At 39.1% G+C, this 17,017-nt stretch overlaps 1 protein-coding gene across 1 annotated transcript in view; it reads left to right on the top strand.

The window, feature by feature from the left end:
* The window catches only part of LOC124804395 (leukocyte tyrosine kinase receptor), an 874,407-nt gene extending 870,598 nt beyond the window's left edge, over positions 1-3,809 (top strand). Inside the window, exon 27 of the mRNA XM_047264751.1 lies at positions 3,437-3,809. The gene's annotated coding sequence lies outside the window, so the exon portion shown is untranslated. The remainder of the gene's footprint in view (positions 1-3,436) is intronic.
* Positions 3,810-17,017: the final 13,208 nt, after the last annotated feature.

The raw sequence follows: 17,017 nt of genomic DNA, 5'->3' as shown, positions 1-17,017 counted from the left end.
TTGTTTTAAGCAAGACAAATTGTTTTCTATTGCTCATATACAATTTTATTAGCTCCTAGCCAGTTCCTCTGGTACCCACGTTCCACAGCTTGTCAAGTAATATGGTGATCTTGACACAATCAAAAGCATTTTCTAGATCAAGGAACTTCCAGTTACATATTCCTTGTTCTCCATGGCAGTTATTATTTTGTCTATTAATTGTGCTGTGGCTACTGAAGTTGACTTGTTTTTCATAAAGCCATTCTGATTTTCAAATATTAAATTGTGTTGACTCAGGAACGTCATTAGTCTGGCATAAATAACTTTCTCAACTACCTTATAAAATGCAGGTAAGATTGAAATGGGGCGGTAGTTTTCAGTTTTAGATTTATCACATTTCTTGTAAATCGGGCTTACTTGTGCTATCTTCAGACTATCTGGGAAACAACCTGATGCAGTTACATCATTTATTGCTATGGCCATGGCATCAGATATGTTGTCTATGCATCTTTTCAGCCTGCTGATTTTATTTATTTATTTATTGTCCTGTGAATCAACACCATATTTTCTGAGACATTATGAACACACAAATTACATACTCAGTTACACATTTGTATTTTAATGCTGTATTACTCTCACACATATAAACAACAGTACCTGGTTGGATATTCTTTCTGCACTTAATTTGCTTAGTAGGAGATGATATAGATGCAGGATTTTTGCACATACTTGCATTAATGTTTTACTTTTTACAAAATTCTTTGCTACATTTTTTGCATGTTTCTTTCCACCCATGTGGAGCAGAAATTCACTTCCACTGTAGAAAAAATGATCAAGTAGGAATGATTTCAATTTTTTATTAAATACAGTCTGGTTTTATTTCTGATGGCAGCCTGTTGTATATTTTAATGCCTTTGTTGAAGGGAGAGTTTTTAAAGGCAGAGGTGTGCATTTCTTTAACATGGAGTTTCATTTTCTGCCTAGTACATGAATTACACTGTCATTTCTTTCACAGATTTCACTGACGTTACATTGAACATTTTGTGTATGTTCACTCACTAGTTTAGCATTAATACATGGGTTTGGGACTTGGCGTTTTTTGAAATTATCACTGTCAATTTTGTTATAGTTTGAACGGTTGATTTTACTTTGCACAGATTTCAATGCTGCAACTTCCGCTATCGGTATTTCGTCAAGAATCTGATACCTGTTTTGAGTTATAATAGTTGGAAAGCATTCCTTGGCTTTTGATTTAGGCCTACTATTGTTCGACAGGCACTGTCAATCAGTTTTATTCACCTTTTTATTTAGTAATGTAATCTCAGCTTTTAAACACTGAATTTCACTTATTAAATCTTCAACTAATGCTGAGAATTCACACTTACAGTCACAACTTTTTGCATTTGTAATTTTACCTTAGGTTTTAAGGCAGCACTGAATACAGTTCCAGCTTGTCATAAATTTGTTGTTTTCTTTCACTGATGAGTCAAGTTTAGCACATTGAAAATGAAACGAATTGTTGCATTCACTGCATGTGATTCCAGTTTTCAACATTTTTCGCACTTTCTACACTTTTTATCGACTAAAGAAGTGTTTTTACATGAGCTAAGAACCGTTTCACTACTACTTGCCAGCATTTCTCTCTCTCTCTCTCTCTCTCTCTCTCTCTCTCTCTCTCTCTCTCTCTCTCTCTCTCCTGTTCTGCCTCTCTGCCTGTCTTCAGTTGTGGCAGAAATATGTGTCCATTGTCTGAAAGTGTATGTTCCTGCACAGTTTTCTTACTTTTTACTCACTGGAATAATTCAAAGTAAAATCATTACAATATTATCACAAGTGAGCCTCATTCATTCACATTTGTAAAATAAATTTGCTTGGCTTAGAGAAACTAAACTTCTTTGCCAAGCCTGCTAATAATAACCTTCATTTTCATATCAATGTCACCTTCTTCAGATCTCAAGAGAAGGCTGTTGCGAATGTCTTAAAATAGCAGTAAAAGCACCCTTTCTCATGAATTGTAATGTGTGGAAAGTTCTGGTTGAGAATGATGAATTATTTAGGAATAATGGGGATGGCTCACTGAAAGGCAGAAATGCTGTGTCGTTGACAGATACAGGAACAAAAGGTACAGAGCTTTGCTTTCCTAGCTTTCATAACGAAATTCCTTTCTTAAGTTGTAGGCAAAAGATGCGCACGCACACACACACAAACACACACACACACCCACACACCCACACACACACACACACACACACACACACACACTATTGAGTGGAAAGGGGGGGGGGGGGGGACGAGTTAGCTTAGATGATTTAGGCCAAGGAGGTTACAGGAGTGAAGGGTGTGCTGTAAGGATAGCTCTCATCTGCACAGCTCAGAAAAGCTAATGGTGGTGGGGAGGACCCAGATGGCATGGTTTGTGAAGCAGCCATTGAAATCTCACATGTTGTGCCCTGCTGCATGTTTTGCCACTGCACGGTCCACCTTGTTTTTGGGACAGTTAGATATGGCCATTCATTCTGGTTGACTGCTGGTTGGTTGTCATACCAACGTAAAACACTCTGCAGTAGTTGCAGCATAGCTGGTATACAACATGACTGCTTTCACAGGTGGCCCAGCCTCTGATGAGCCTTTGACAGGTCTGGTATAGGAGATGCTGGTTGGGTGGATAGGTCAGGTCTTGCATGTAGGTGCTCCACAAGGGTGTGATCGTGTGGCAAGGGATTGGAGGTGGGAGTGACATAGGTATGGACTAGGATATTGTGGAGTTTGGGTGGGCAGTGGAACACCAGTTTGGGAGGGGATGGAAGTATCATGGGTAGGATGCCCCTCATTTCAAGACATGATGATGGATAATCAAAGCCCTGATGAAGGACATACTTAAGTCGTTCCGATTCCAGGTGGTACTGGGTGACAAGAGGCGCACTTCATTGTGAATGGTTCTTGGGATGGATGTGAGGATCAGGTATGTGTGGGGATATCGCATGGGAGGTACATAACAGACTAGAAGACTGATGCACTGCATGTCAAAATTAAAATGACTCTATACACAGGTGTTCACCACATATATCTGTCTTATGCTACTCTCAACAGAATGCATAATTGCCACCAGAGCACTGTTAGAAATATGCAATAGCCTGATCGTTGGGATCTGAAGGTCATAACATTGATGGCCAAGAAGTTTAGCTTCTCTAATCTGTTATCAATAGATCGCCCCTTGCAGCTTAAAATGAGTAAATTTAATGAATTGGCTTGTTGAAGATTCTTGGGAGCAATCACCATGTTCTGCACAACTCTGTGACAATGGTTTTTGAAATGAATTTGCCATAGTGTCATGGTCTGTGATTTGTTTTACTGATACTATTTGCTGAAGTAATGTGGTTAAGATAAATCATGTATGAAATAGAGCTTGTAATTCATAACTTTTAAGAACCCACTTCAAGCTGCTTTTTCCTTACAGTTTCAGAAAGGCCTAGGAGAGTGTGACACCTCTCCAATATCGCCATTCAGAGTGTACCTATTGTCTCTGAAATATGAAGAGATGAAAAAGCCGGTATGCCATTGCCTCAATTGTGACACTGTGAATGCAGAGGCTGAGTGAAATGTTGCCTGTAAAGCTTCTGTGTCTAATCAAATAATACGACATATATTTTTTCATAAACTCAATTTGGAGCTAAATAAAAAATCACTTAGGCCAAATATGATCATATCCCTTTTATGTACATAAAAAAATCTATAATCTTGCCATATTTCTCTAGAATGTATTTTCAAACAATAAATACATTTGTAATAATATTAAATATTTTTGTATGGTGTAATGAAGATTCCCTAGTGATTTTTAAATAAAATGAATCACTGTTTGCTAAATGTGTAGCCATCCATGAATGCAATAAATACAATTTTGGACTTTTAATTCATGTTGATCTCCAGCATAATGAAACACACTGCACTATATAAAGTATATAGGAAATGTCATATTACAAATAAGATATTTGTCCTTTAAAGTTTTTTCTAATGTTAACCCATAAAAGTATGTTTACTACAATTTGTTTTTCATATTAGTTTGTCTACCTCATCTGCTCAAATGCTCTCTCTCTCTCTCTCTCTCTCTCTCTCTCTCTCTCTCTCTCTCTCTCTCTCTGTGTGTGTGTGTGTGTGTGTGTGTGTGTGTGTGAGGCTACCTTTTTGTTTAAGATATTTTCGTTTTTCTTCTACTTCATTTATTGAGCACTAATGATGAGTTAATTCATGCCTCCTTGCTGATGATGAGTATAGGCATGCTACCTCTCAGGTACCTGTGTGCTGTGGATGAGTTTAAATGTACAGTGGCTTTTCACTCCACATCACTGTAGGTTTTCAAGATTCTGGCAGCTAAATTGTGTTTGGGTACTTTGTATCTTGTGATCTTATTTTGCTGCATTCGACTTCGCCTGTGTCTTACTGTTCATCAGGGTTAATATTACAATTTTTTTCTCGACAAGTATTCTACTGAGGAAGAGATGAAGAGCAACAGTGAGGATAAATTATTCACTCTTGATATAAGTGCTAACACCTCCACAGATTCTGAAAACAACAGTCTTAAGGTGTAATTGAGAATTCATCCCAATCTGAATAATCTGGAAGTGATGGTGAAATGCTTAGGAAGAATGCAAGGTCTAGGGACAAATTTAATAGGAAAGATAATTATTTTTATCCAAATAACAACACATTTGATGATTCACCTTCAGGACACTATTGTCAATTGAGGAGCGACCCAAGTATTCTGTCACTCTTCATATTCTTTTTAATTTATGTAACTATGCTGATAAATACATAGACTGACAGTTTGAAGTTCTGTGATGTCAATTTCGTTGTTGAAGTACACAAGAATAAACAAATAGCATACAGTGCATAAGATAGAGAAAAATAATGAATGATCATCTATTTATGATATTGATCTATTCAAATAGCAACAAAAAATATTTGTGCCCTATTTCCATAGTGCAAATATTATAGGTAAGCAATCTGTCTTACACCAGAGATTAAGCACTCAATTATTCTACCAAAAAATTATTCTTGAAGCTACCAAATAAATTTCATGATATAGTAAAAGTGAAAGTAAAATGTCTTAAATGTGTTTCACAATCAATGCCAATGCATCTGTACCATGTCATAAACAGTTAGTATATTTTGTTTCTCATACATAGTAACAGGATTCTTTTGACTAATAGAATATTATAATAAATAATAAGACAACTGTATGATTGATAACTTTCATCCCTCGTGAACAACTAAACAGTGTAGTCTACATGCAAACAGAAATTAAACATTGATTATTGATCCAGAAATATCCATTTGACTAAATCAAACTTTTTTGTTTAGAAGAGCAATGAACACAAATGGTACAGTAGGTATTATCTATGTGTAGCTATGAATGGAGACTAAACTGCCAATGTGTATTGAAAACTACATGTAATATCAAAATGGGTTACTAAATATCATTATAAACTACTTAAGAAAAAGCCATCTTTAAACCCCTGGGGATTTGTAATAACCATTGATTTGCAAGCAATCCTCAAAGTCAGAAATTAATTTTTTACATCTACATTTATGTTGATCTTAGTAGTGACAAATCTTGAGTGACAGTAGGAGACATCTCATAAATCACTGCAGAGACAGCCCACTGTGGCATCCCCAGCCCAAGTAGAAACCTATACGTGGTCCATTTAGCGCAGGTAGATGATCAAGCGATAATGACTCCTTGTTCAGCTCAGCATGTAACAATCCCATATGCAGCAGTCAAATGGTTAGTTGTTATATTGTAAATTTCTTGATGTCATAATCAATAGGCCTTAGAGATGTTGAAAAATGACTTAGACACAGTTTTAACTGAATTTTTCTGGTATTCTTTCATTTTTGTCCCAACAAGACAATCAGACATTTATGGATGATAATTGTTCACTCAGTCCAATTTCATTAACTGAACACAGCTTTCCCATTGTTTTTCGCTCTCAAGTCTCTGGTATTTTCCGTTGCTATTGCTTCACTGCTAAACTGTAGTGTTAGTTGACCTTTAACAACCATAAATTACATATTTTTCAAGTTTGTTTCTCAGTAATTATATATCCCCATACCTCAAATAATAACTGTTTATGAATGTAGTAATGACTGTGTGTAAGAGGTACTTGTTAAGCATATCAAACATTATGCACTGGCCACTTAGCAAGCTTAAGAAAAGTCTTTGCTGTCATTTCCTCTTCATTGTTTACATCAAGTAAGTGATTAATTATACAGTTTCATAATTATGCTTGTATCTCTGTATTTTCTGTGTTGACACTTTGAGGTACTTCATCGTGTTTATCTTCTATTTTCTGTTGTAACTATCATGGACTAAATACCATGATAATTTGTGTTGGGAATATTGTATGTGTGAATGTAATTCATTATTTATGAGACAAAATGGATGGCCAGTGCTTTCCTATAGGAAGCAAAATATTCAGTTCTGCTGATAGACATGTATAAAAATTCAAGCACTGCCCTAGCTTCTGGAATTATTAGCTCCTTCCATTGGGAGCACAGAGGGGATGGAATGGGGCACTGGATGACCTGTCCTGTCTTTTAACCTTCCCCAAGCTATCTCTGTCTCCTCCTTGAAAAAGGAACTAATAGGACCAGAAAGCCACAATAATGTATGTCTTTGCATGTGTTTATCGGCGGTATTAAATATTTCACCTCCTGATGGCAAGCACTGGTCAGAAACTCCTCATATTTTCTTACGTTTATTGAGTGAATTTTTCTTTTGTTACAATGTAATTTGTTACTAAGTCAGCCTTTTATTTTCTTAAAAGTCTGATTGGAATCAATGTCCAGCAGATTAAGGCCCAGACAGATAGACATCACAAGAAGATAGTAGTAACATTTCCACATCTAAAAGGTGCCATCTGTTCAGAAATTACCTGCTTGGCATAAATTATTGTTGCTGTTACTTATGAGTTGTCTCACTTACGTTATATCATACTCTTTTATGAAAAATTCTAGATTTATTTCCTGAAATAACTGAATGTATCTAAGATGGCCTTGGATGGATGGTTACCGTTAAATTTTGGAACATGGATTGGAATGGCGTACTAACGACCACTGTAAATTTACTATTTATGTGTACCTAAAACATGAGAGGTTGTGGGAAACAATTGCTGGTACAGAGAATGAAAATGTACAGAAAGCGTATCCAAAATATGTTCAACTGATAAATTCATATGAAACTTCATGGAGCAATGACTGCCATAGAAACATGGCAAAATTTACGGTCAGCATTTGAATATAAGAAGCAGACTGCTGCAACATTCAGAGGATGTATATTTGGCTGCTGAGAAAAATATGAGTGTGTATTTGTTGAAAATCATGTCACTTGTGTTATGAATTAGAAGTACGTTAAGAAGATGGAGGGTGATTCGGTAGAAGTCATAATGCTAAGTGAACTTCCATCAAATTTCCAACACTTAAATTTTGCAATTGAGAATTCATGTGTCAGTGTTACTAGTGATTCAGTAAGTCAGCAGTTAATTAAAAAATATAAGAAATGTCAGTTTGCTTTGAAAATAGAAACTACAGATGTGGCTCTGGCACTTACTAACACACTGAGTGGTTGGGAGTAGGGGGTGGGTCTGCACTCAAGACATGGCATGGTCATTCAGTCTTCAACCCATGTGTTCTTTGGGCATCTATTGGCTGGGAGTGACAAAGTGTATTGTTCCCAGTAACCGGTCCCAAGCAGAGCTAAGTTAGTAGCCACAGTCTCTATTTATGGTGATCATTAGTACTTAATTTCCATGGTTTCCTTTATTACATTGTCTCAAAATTGACTATGTACAGCACTCTTGTCCATTGAACATAAAAAATATGCCTTCTTCCAAGCTGTTCTCAGTAGCCACCAATTTTTCCATCTGGCCCAGGTGAAAGCACCTGGCATGCTCCCAGCAGTGCTACAGAATGCAAGGTTGTGCCTGCTTGAAGTGCTACAGCCTGCACCCACACCGAATGCTGTAGGCACCAAATGTGCACATTAAAATTGCTACACCAAGAAGAAATGCAGATGATAAAGGGGTATTGATTGGACAAATATATTATACTAGAACTGACATGTGATTACATTTTCACGCAATTTGGGTTCATAGATTCTGAAAAATCAGTACCCAGAACAACCACCTCTGGCCATAATAACAGCCTTGATACGCCTGGGCATTGAGTGGATGGCGTGTACAGGTACAGCTGCCCATGCAGCTTCAACACGATACCACAGTTCATCAAGAGTAGTGGCTGTCGTATTGTGACGAGGCAGTTGCTCGGCCACCACTGACTATACGTTTTCAGTTGGTGAGAGTACTGGAGAATGTGCTGGCCGGGTCAGCAGTCGAACATTTTCTGTATCCAGAAAGGCCCATACAGGACCTGCAACATGCGGTCGTGCATTATTCTGCTGAAATGAAGGGTTTTGCAGAGATCGAGTGAAGGTTAGAGCCACAGGTCGTAACACATCTGATATGTAACGTCCACTGTTCAAAGTACCGTCAACGTGAACAAGAGGTGACTGAGACGTGTAACCAGTGGCACCCCATACCATAACACCGGGTGATATGCCAGTATGGCGATGACAAATACAAGCTTCCAATGTGCGTTCACTGCGATGTCACCACACATGGATGCGGCCATCATGATGCTGTAAACAGAACCTGGATTCATCCGAAAAAATGACATTTTGCCATTCGTGCACCCAGGTTCATCGTTGAGTACACCATCGCAGGCGCTCCGTCTGTGATGCAGTGTCAAAGGTAACTACAGCCATGGTCTCCGAGCAGATAGTCCATGTTTCACCAGGCAACACCGGTCAACTGCTGTTTGTGTATGAGAAAACGTTTGGAAACTTTCCTCATGTCAGCACATTGTAGGTGTCGCCACCTTCGCCAACCTTGTGGGAATGCTCTGAAAAGCTAATCATTTGCGTATCACAGCATCTTCTTCCTGTCAGTTAAATTTCATGCCTGTAGCACGTCTTTTTTGTGATGTGGCAATTTTAATGGCCAATAGTGTATTTGCTTAATTTCAGAAGGACAAGTTGATACATTCATATGACTGGTTCCTTTTTTCAACACTCTGCCGTGACATGTTGCTTGAACTGTTAATCCCTATATTTTCTCTTTCTTTTAAGAAAAGATTAAAAAGCATCAGGGGCAATTCTAGAAGTCAGTCAAGTGGGGGGGGGGGGGGGGGCTAATGGAGGGAAGGGGGTCTGGGTAAACAGAACATCACTTAACAAAAGGAGAATTGGGATCCTCCACTGACAAATTGGTAAAATTTGGTTTAGTTTATAGTAGTTTTTGGTAACTGTTTTGGAAGTCAGCGTAAAAATGTGTATTGATAAATAAGAAGATGCCCATTTTAAGTTAAATGGCATTTATTGGTTTAAATAGTAAGCTATATGCCGCTCTTTTTCTTTTATTGAAATAGGTTGGAAATACATTGCAACCTATATTGCTACATAATTATAAAAAAATGATTGAATCTGTTGGAGTAATGTATTAGCTGATTTTTGAAGTCATTTTATCCAGTGTAATATGATACTCCTTTGGGGTGGCTATAGATCCCCCTCCCTCCCCCTTGTCACTGCCCCTGAAAAGCATATCTGCTACATGTAACCGATGGTTTATAGCCCTTCATTTAAATTAATAATTGATATTGTCCTGGTCTGTGGCTTGTTGCCCTGTCTCTCGTTTTATTACATTATGTATAGCCTTCAGTCTGCTGTCAGAATTACTAATTTCTGATGTGCAAGCTTCTTAATTTTTTAGTACCTTCCATTAGTAACTTTGAAGAGTTTTGATAATGTGCATTTTTGAAGGATCTCTGCTTGTTCTTGCCAACAGATACATTTCCCTTTTCCTTTCACAAGAGACTATAAGCCTTCTAGTGATCAATGGCTTTTTACATGGCTGTTTCATGTAATTTCTGATTAAAGAAAGCTATTTTCAAATAATGAAATGAATTTATCTTGGAATAGATTAAATTTTATTTTAGCACTACCCATAAAGTCCCACTTTCTTTCATAACACTAACTAGATACGGTATGTTAAGTGATGTAAATCATTTTCAACTTTGGCAAATGATGGCATAAATTGTTGAAATTAGTGACAGCTTAATAAACATTTTATCAGCTTTTTGGGTATATACAAAAATTTATTTTATCATATCAGTGGAGTACAACCTAAAGAAGAAAATCTTAGTCATTTACAAATCTTTTTATCTCGAGTATTTGTACGTGTATCGGTTAGAAGACTCCTTATTGGTGCTATTGATATTTTATTTAGCAAGTTTTATATATTTGACAAGCCACTGTGGACTTGAATTATTGTAATTTGAGCATGTCTCAGTATGCCAATGAGGCTGATATGTAGTTATATTTCTGGCAGATTTCTGAAGAGGACAGTTAGTTCTTGTCAAAACTGGTCATGAAATAAACTATTTCACATTGAACATCTTGGCTTCTAATATAACAAATGAATAAATAAATAAATAAATAAATCATAAGAACTTATTTCTGTTGGCTATTGTGAAAATTCAAAAGCTTACCATATAATGAGTCAACATTCACCAAATACAACTGTGAAGGTCTGCAACATACAATTAATTGAAAATTCAATATGCAGCTGTGAGACAACAACATGGTTATATGATTGTTGATATTGATATGGACATTGCTCAGCTGTGGACAGTACCTGACATTGTTGAAGTAGCAGGGACCAACACAACTTCCTGATGCTGATGAAAATGCAGTTCAGCCAAGGAAACCTGCTTTCTTGGATCACTAGACAACAATTCAAACAAATCGTATTAATGAAGTTTTATTACAAAAGGAAATGATTACAGTGCCTAACGTTGTGAAATACAGATGTTTCACAGGTAAAGGGTGACATGTAAAATAAGAAAAGCTCTTCAGTATAGACAATGCTACATAGCAGAAGTGAAATGACTAGTCTTGACGCTATTCATGAACTCACTGCTGTAGAACTCATAGAACTGGGCTAATGTTCAACTGAGTTGTGGCCAGTCGGGTGCAGTGCTTATGTTCTCTTCATGTAGAGCGCACTGCTATTGCATTGTCACCCTAGAGAGGGGTCAGTCTGCATGCAAGTAGCTGACATCTTTTTCACTGTCCTCTCTTCTCTATAATGTTCCTGACTGACTTGGCAGCTCTTGGACTTTACGCCAGAACATCCCTCCCCCCAAAACGACAGAATGTTGTCGTATAAGGAGCTCGACAATGGGAGGGGAGGCAGGATCATGGATGCTGTGCTGGACCAGAAGCTGTGGCTGCAGGGCATGTCAGACTTTCAGTTGTACCCCGCCATCCAGCCTTCGCTCTGGAGGAAACATTCCCCAGAAAATGACCAGAAGGTCACATGTCCACCTCCTGAGGCCCGTATCCAGATGCTGAAGACATTGGCTGCTGGGGCATGAGCGGGTCCAGCTCCATTGGTAGGACGAAAAGATTGGAGGAGGTGAAGGCTCCTTTTCCATAGGGTCATCCCGCAGTGCCATGATGGCACCCTCTGGCAGCTGCTGTGGCTGCACTGTCCTCGGGATCCATGAATCCGGGGGAGAGACACAGAAGGATCACCATGCACATGACAGTGGCGAATTTGATTGTGATGTTGGTGCTGCAATCCATCGGGGCCTGAAATGAGATACATGTACGTGCCTAGTCGCTGAAGGATCTCATCTCATTCCCATCGTCTGCTGCCACTAAAAACCCTGTAAAACACAATATCATGCGGTGTGAAGTGATACTTGCAGCCATCCTTCAGTGCCGGATGTTGAAGGGGGTGGAGCAGTGTCCAATGGCAGTGACTGTGAAGCAATTCCACCGGCGATTGTCCATCTTGTGGATGTGAATGATAGGAGGCAAGAACTAGTTGCAATGCTTGATACCTGGTGTGTCCAGTGCAAAGTTCGGCTATCTGCTGCTTGAATGTTCTGACAAAACATTCCGCTTCGCCATTTGACTGTGGATGGAATGGCGCACTAGTTAGCTGTTGTATGCTGTTGCATTCACAGAATGTTTCAAACTCCTTTGACATGAACTGAGGGTCATTGTCTAACACTATGACTTCAGGCAAACCTTCGAGGTGAAGACAGAGGACAACATGTGAATTGTGCTATGTGATGTTGTTGAGTTCATTGGCACAGCAAAAGGAAACTTGCTATGGGAGTCTACCACTATCAACCAACGAATGTTCCAAAAAGGCCTCGCGAAGTCTATGTGCACATGTTGTCATGACAAATGTGACTGAGACCAAGCAGAGAATTTTTGTGGTGGAGTGAACTGATTTCCCGCACATGCGGGACACAGTGATGTCATCAGTTTGATTTGGGTGTCCATACCCGCCAAGTACAGTTTTGACGCACAATCTGTTTCATATGAACAATCCCCCAGTGTCCTTGGTGAAGCAACTGCAACATTTCTTTTTTCAAAGCCTTATGGATCAACACAAGTGACTGTCCACTGTCATTATGAACAAGTTTCACTCCTTTCTGTATAGCAAGGCTGATGTGCAAAGTATTGGCGCACTACAGAATTCTTTATGCTATGCAATGAGCAAGGCCAAGGTGTGCGAATATATTCTAGCAAAATGTTCAAATCTGAATCAGCTTCCATGGCCTTTGCTCTTTTCCTATAGTTCAGAGGAAAGGATTGAAACAATTCAGAATCCTGAGCATCAATGTGACAAGATGCAGCAGAAGCGTCATAGGCTGTATCAGGGCCAGTCGGAAGATGTGAAAGTGTGTCCGCATTACCATGTTTAGCTGTCAGATGATACACAATCTCATATTGATTTTGAGACAACAACAAAGCCCAACTTTGCAATTTTTTGGTAGTTCATACGGGAGCCAGCTTTTGCAGATGAAACAAGGACTGCAATGGCTTGTGATCCACTACTAAGTAGAATTTTCTGTCATACAAATAGTGATGGAATTTTTTGACACCATACACAACAGTCAACACCTCTTTCTTTACTTGTGAATAGTTACACTGAGTTTTGGTCAACACTTTTGATGCAAAAGCAATAGACCAGTCTTTATCATCAATTCTGTGCAAAAGCATTGCACCGATTCTCTAAGAGTAAGCATCAACTTACAACACAACTCGTTTGTCAGGATCAAAGCAAACCAAGCATCAGTCCCTGAGCAATGCGTCTTTAAATTTTTGAAAAGCTTCTTGGCACTCATATCTCCAAACAAAGGGGACATTCTTGCAACACAAGCAATGCAATGGAGCTGCATTTTGTGCAGCATTCGGTATGAACTGAATATAATGGTTCATTTTCCCTAAAACTGATTACAATTCTGTGACACTGTGAGGATCTGGAAAGTCTCATATGGCTAACAAATGTGACTGAAGAGAATGTACACCTTGACTATTTATGACATGACCAAGATACTGTAACTCAGGTTTAAAAATATCAAACTTGTCCCGTCTACACTTTAGTCCTGCATCCGATAGCACATCAAACAAAGCACACAAATTTTCAATGTGTTCTTCAGGTAGATGACCTGCTATGACAATATTGTCCAAATAGTTTGAACAGCATGGTACTTGAGCAGTCAGCTGTTTCAAATACCACTGGAAAATGACGGATGCAAAAGCACTGCCAAAAGGCAAATGAAAATATTTAAAAAAGCCCAAATGAGTGTTCACAACACACACTTTTAAATGCAAATATTTAAAACAAACCCAAATGAGTGTTCACAACACACACTTTTTGAGATTCTTCATCTAACAGTATTTGAAGATATGCGTCACAAAAATCAATTTCTGAAAAGTCGTGACCAGAGTCTAATTTGTCCATGATATCCTCTGGGCCTGGCAATGGATAAGAATCAATCATAGTTTGTGGGTTGACTGTAGACTTAAAGTCAACACAGAGGCGAATGCAACCCGAAGTTTGGGGAGCAAAACCATCGAACTTGCCCATTGACTAGCTTTTATGGCCACAATAGCTCTGCTATCTTGCAATTCTTTAAGTTCAGCCTTGACTTTGTCATGTAATGCAATGGGAACAGTTCTGGCCTGGAAAAATTCAGCTGTGCATTGTCTTTCATAGTAATATGTGCAACAAAATTGGTAGCCTTCAGAAAAGAGTTCAGGGAATTCTTTCGACAAGCTACACTGTCTTTTGCATTGAATGCCAACACTGACAACACATTGTCCTGAATGCTAAAGCCAAACAAATCAAATGCATCAAGGCCAAATTTTATTTTCATAATCAAATGATGGTAGCACAATGAAAGTTAAAGTTCACGTACACGAGCGATACTTAGCAGACAAAATACATTTTCCAAGAATGGGAATGTCTTGTCCATTATAAGACATCAGGTACGTAGTAGTTTTAGACAGGTGTGGGGAGCCTAACAGTTCATATGAATTATGATTCAGCAATGTAACAGAGGCACCCATGTCCATCTGAAATTTCACATGTTTTCCACTAATATGCAAATGAACAAAAGTGTGGTGGACGGGCATAGCACTGAAGAAACTGTTCGCTTGCTAGATTTGTTAATGCCTGCGGAGGCTTTGATTACACGGCTCTGATTACATGGGCTTTGTGACTAGATGTATGTGAGTGGACAGAATTCTTTTATTTGTTCCATTGCAAACATATGGATTGTAAATCACCTTTCTTGGCACAAGCTAACACTGTGCTTGTCTGGATGGGCATAACTTAATTCTGTTTCCCTGTTTAGAGAGCTGTTTACGTGGCATGGAGTAGTTTTTATGCTGCGTGGCGTGTGCATGCTGTCGCTGCCGAATGGCCCGATCATGAGCAAGGGGCAACATGACCTGACAATTGTGGCTGCTCAAATTTATTGGCCAACATGGCACCTGAATCACACTGATCTAGGATTTGCACTACATGCTGGAATGACGGATCTGACTGTTTCAAAATATGTTCCCTAAGTTTGACATCAGTTACACTGTACACGATTGCATCATGAAACATCACATCTGAATATAAATCACAACAAGCACATTTGAATTTGCATTTCCTCATCATACCTCGGAAATCAGTTCCCCCTCACAATAAGTTTGTTCTGACCATTTCTTTCAATTAAAGAATTGGTATCTAGCTGCTACCACATTCACTTGCTGGTCATAATAGTTAGCAGATCTACAACCTGATCATAGGAAAGTTCGCTCAGAGTGGCATTAGGAAATAGTTTCTGGATGAGACGGAACACTACACTTCTTACCATAGGCAAAAAATAACGAACTTTTCACAGTACCAGGTACATTGTGAGCAATTATGTGGGCTTTAAACTGTTGCAACCACTCAAGTCATTCCTCTCGTTGTTCATTAAACTGGCAAAAAGGTGGTGTGGCACTCAGAGCTACTCTAGCTGCTTGTTCCATTGGGCACACAGAATTGGCCAGTAGCTGCTGCACTGTATTTAGCAGGGTTGATATTTGTTGGCTCTAAAACTGAAACATTTGCATAGCTGCATTGCATCTAACGCATGCAGCTGAGGCACCTGAACAGGTGGTGGGATAGGTGGGTTGTTTATTGTGAGAAAACCAAACGCAATTGACAGACAAGGCAAGCAAGAAAAATAAGTACAAAAGCAAAGAAAATTTATGCAACGCCCACCTGAAAACACTGATTAGCAAAAAAAAAACACTATGAGAGACTCTATGAAAGCAAGTAAACAAACCCCTGCAAAGAAAAGAAAATATACCATTACGGTACCAGCAAAACACAACAGCCCATGAAAAGAAAACAGAGCATCTGTGGTGGCTGTTGGTCCTGGGTTCATTGGAAGACTCATCGCCAATGTTGTATCCTGCCTACTAGTCAAATATGGGGTGCCTAGGAAACCTGCTTTCTCAGATTGCTAGACAAGAATTCAAGCAAATTGTATTAATGAAGTTTATTACAAAAGCAAATACTTAACTTTGTGAAATACCGATGTGTCGCAGGAAAAAGGGTGGCAGACAAAATAGAAATCTCTTCAGTACAGACAATGCTAAATAGTAGAAGCAAAATGACTAGTCTTGATGATATTCTTGAACTCGCTGCTGTAGAACTCACAGAACTGGGCTAGTCTTCAACTGGGCCACAGCCAGTCAGGTGCAGTGCTTATGTTCTCCTTGCATAGAGTGCACTGCTGTCGTGTTGTCATCCTAGAGAGGAGCCGATCCGCGTGCAACTGGCTGACTTCTTCTTCACAACCCTCTCTGTTCTTTCATTCCTGACTGGCGTGCCAGCTCTTTGACTTTACGCCATAACAGCAACATTGATAAGAACACTGATCCACTGCTAGAAACAGATCCCATGCAGCCTGAAATTAGGAAATCAACTTGTCCAAGAAAACCAAACCTCAAATATTTTAATTATGATTTTGCTTTTCTTTTAACTTCGGTCATCTCACAGGAACCGGTGTATCCACTGTGGCAAGGCCGTTGCCACAACCACAGAGTGCTAAAATTATTAAATGCGCAATTCGGACCATCTGGACCCCAACACTCTGTCGTTCTGTTCTCCTCGCTCGGTACTGTCTAATCCTCCACTCCTCATCGCCAGAGGGCCACTTGCCACCATTTCGGCACCCCCAGTATCTCTGGCGAGGACAATATCCACCTTAACACTCATGGCCAGAACACAATCATGCCGATAATTGGCACATACTCCCCCCCTTAATTGTCAATCATGGCGCCCTTAAGTTCCCAGAATGAATAAGTGATGGACCCAGCTTTATCTGAGAGAGATGGGCTGTTATTGTCTTTCCTTGCTGGGAGTCCATCAGCATAATGGTGACCGGTGTTATGAAACGTCTAATAATGTATGGCCCAATGAAACATGGGAGGAGGTTTTTAGTAACCTTATCTACCTTGCTGCTCACAGCCTGGAAATTTTTTACATACATCGAATCTCCCAGTTTGTACGGGTTTGGCCGCCCCTCATTGTAATGCTTTGCGCGAATCTTATGAGCCTTAAGAATATTGCAGTTTGCC

Source organism: Schistocerca piceifrons, chromosome 1, assembly GCF_021461385.2.
Source record: "Schistocerca piceifrons isolate TAMUIC-IGC-003096 chromosome 1, iqSchPice1.1, whole genome shotgun sequence".
NCBI lineage: Eukaryota > Metazoa > Arthropoda > Insecta > Orthoptera > Acrididae > Schistocerca > Schistocerca piceifrons.
This window is presented reverse-complemented; position numbering and strand designations above follow the sequence as displayed.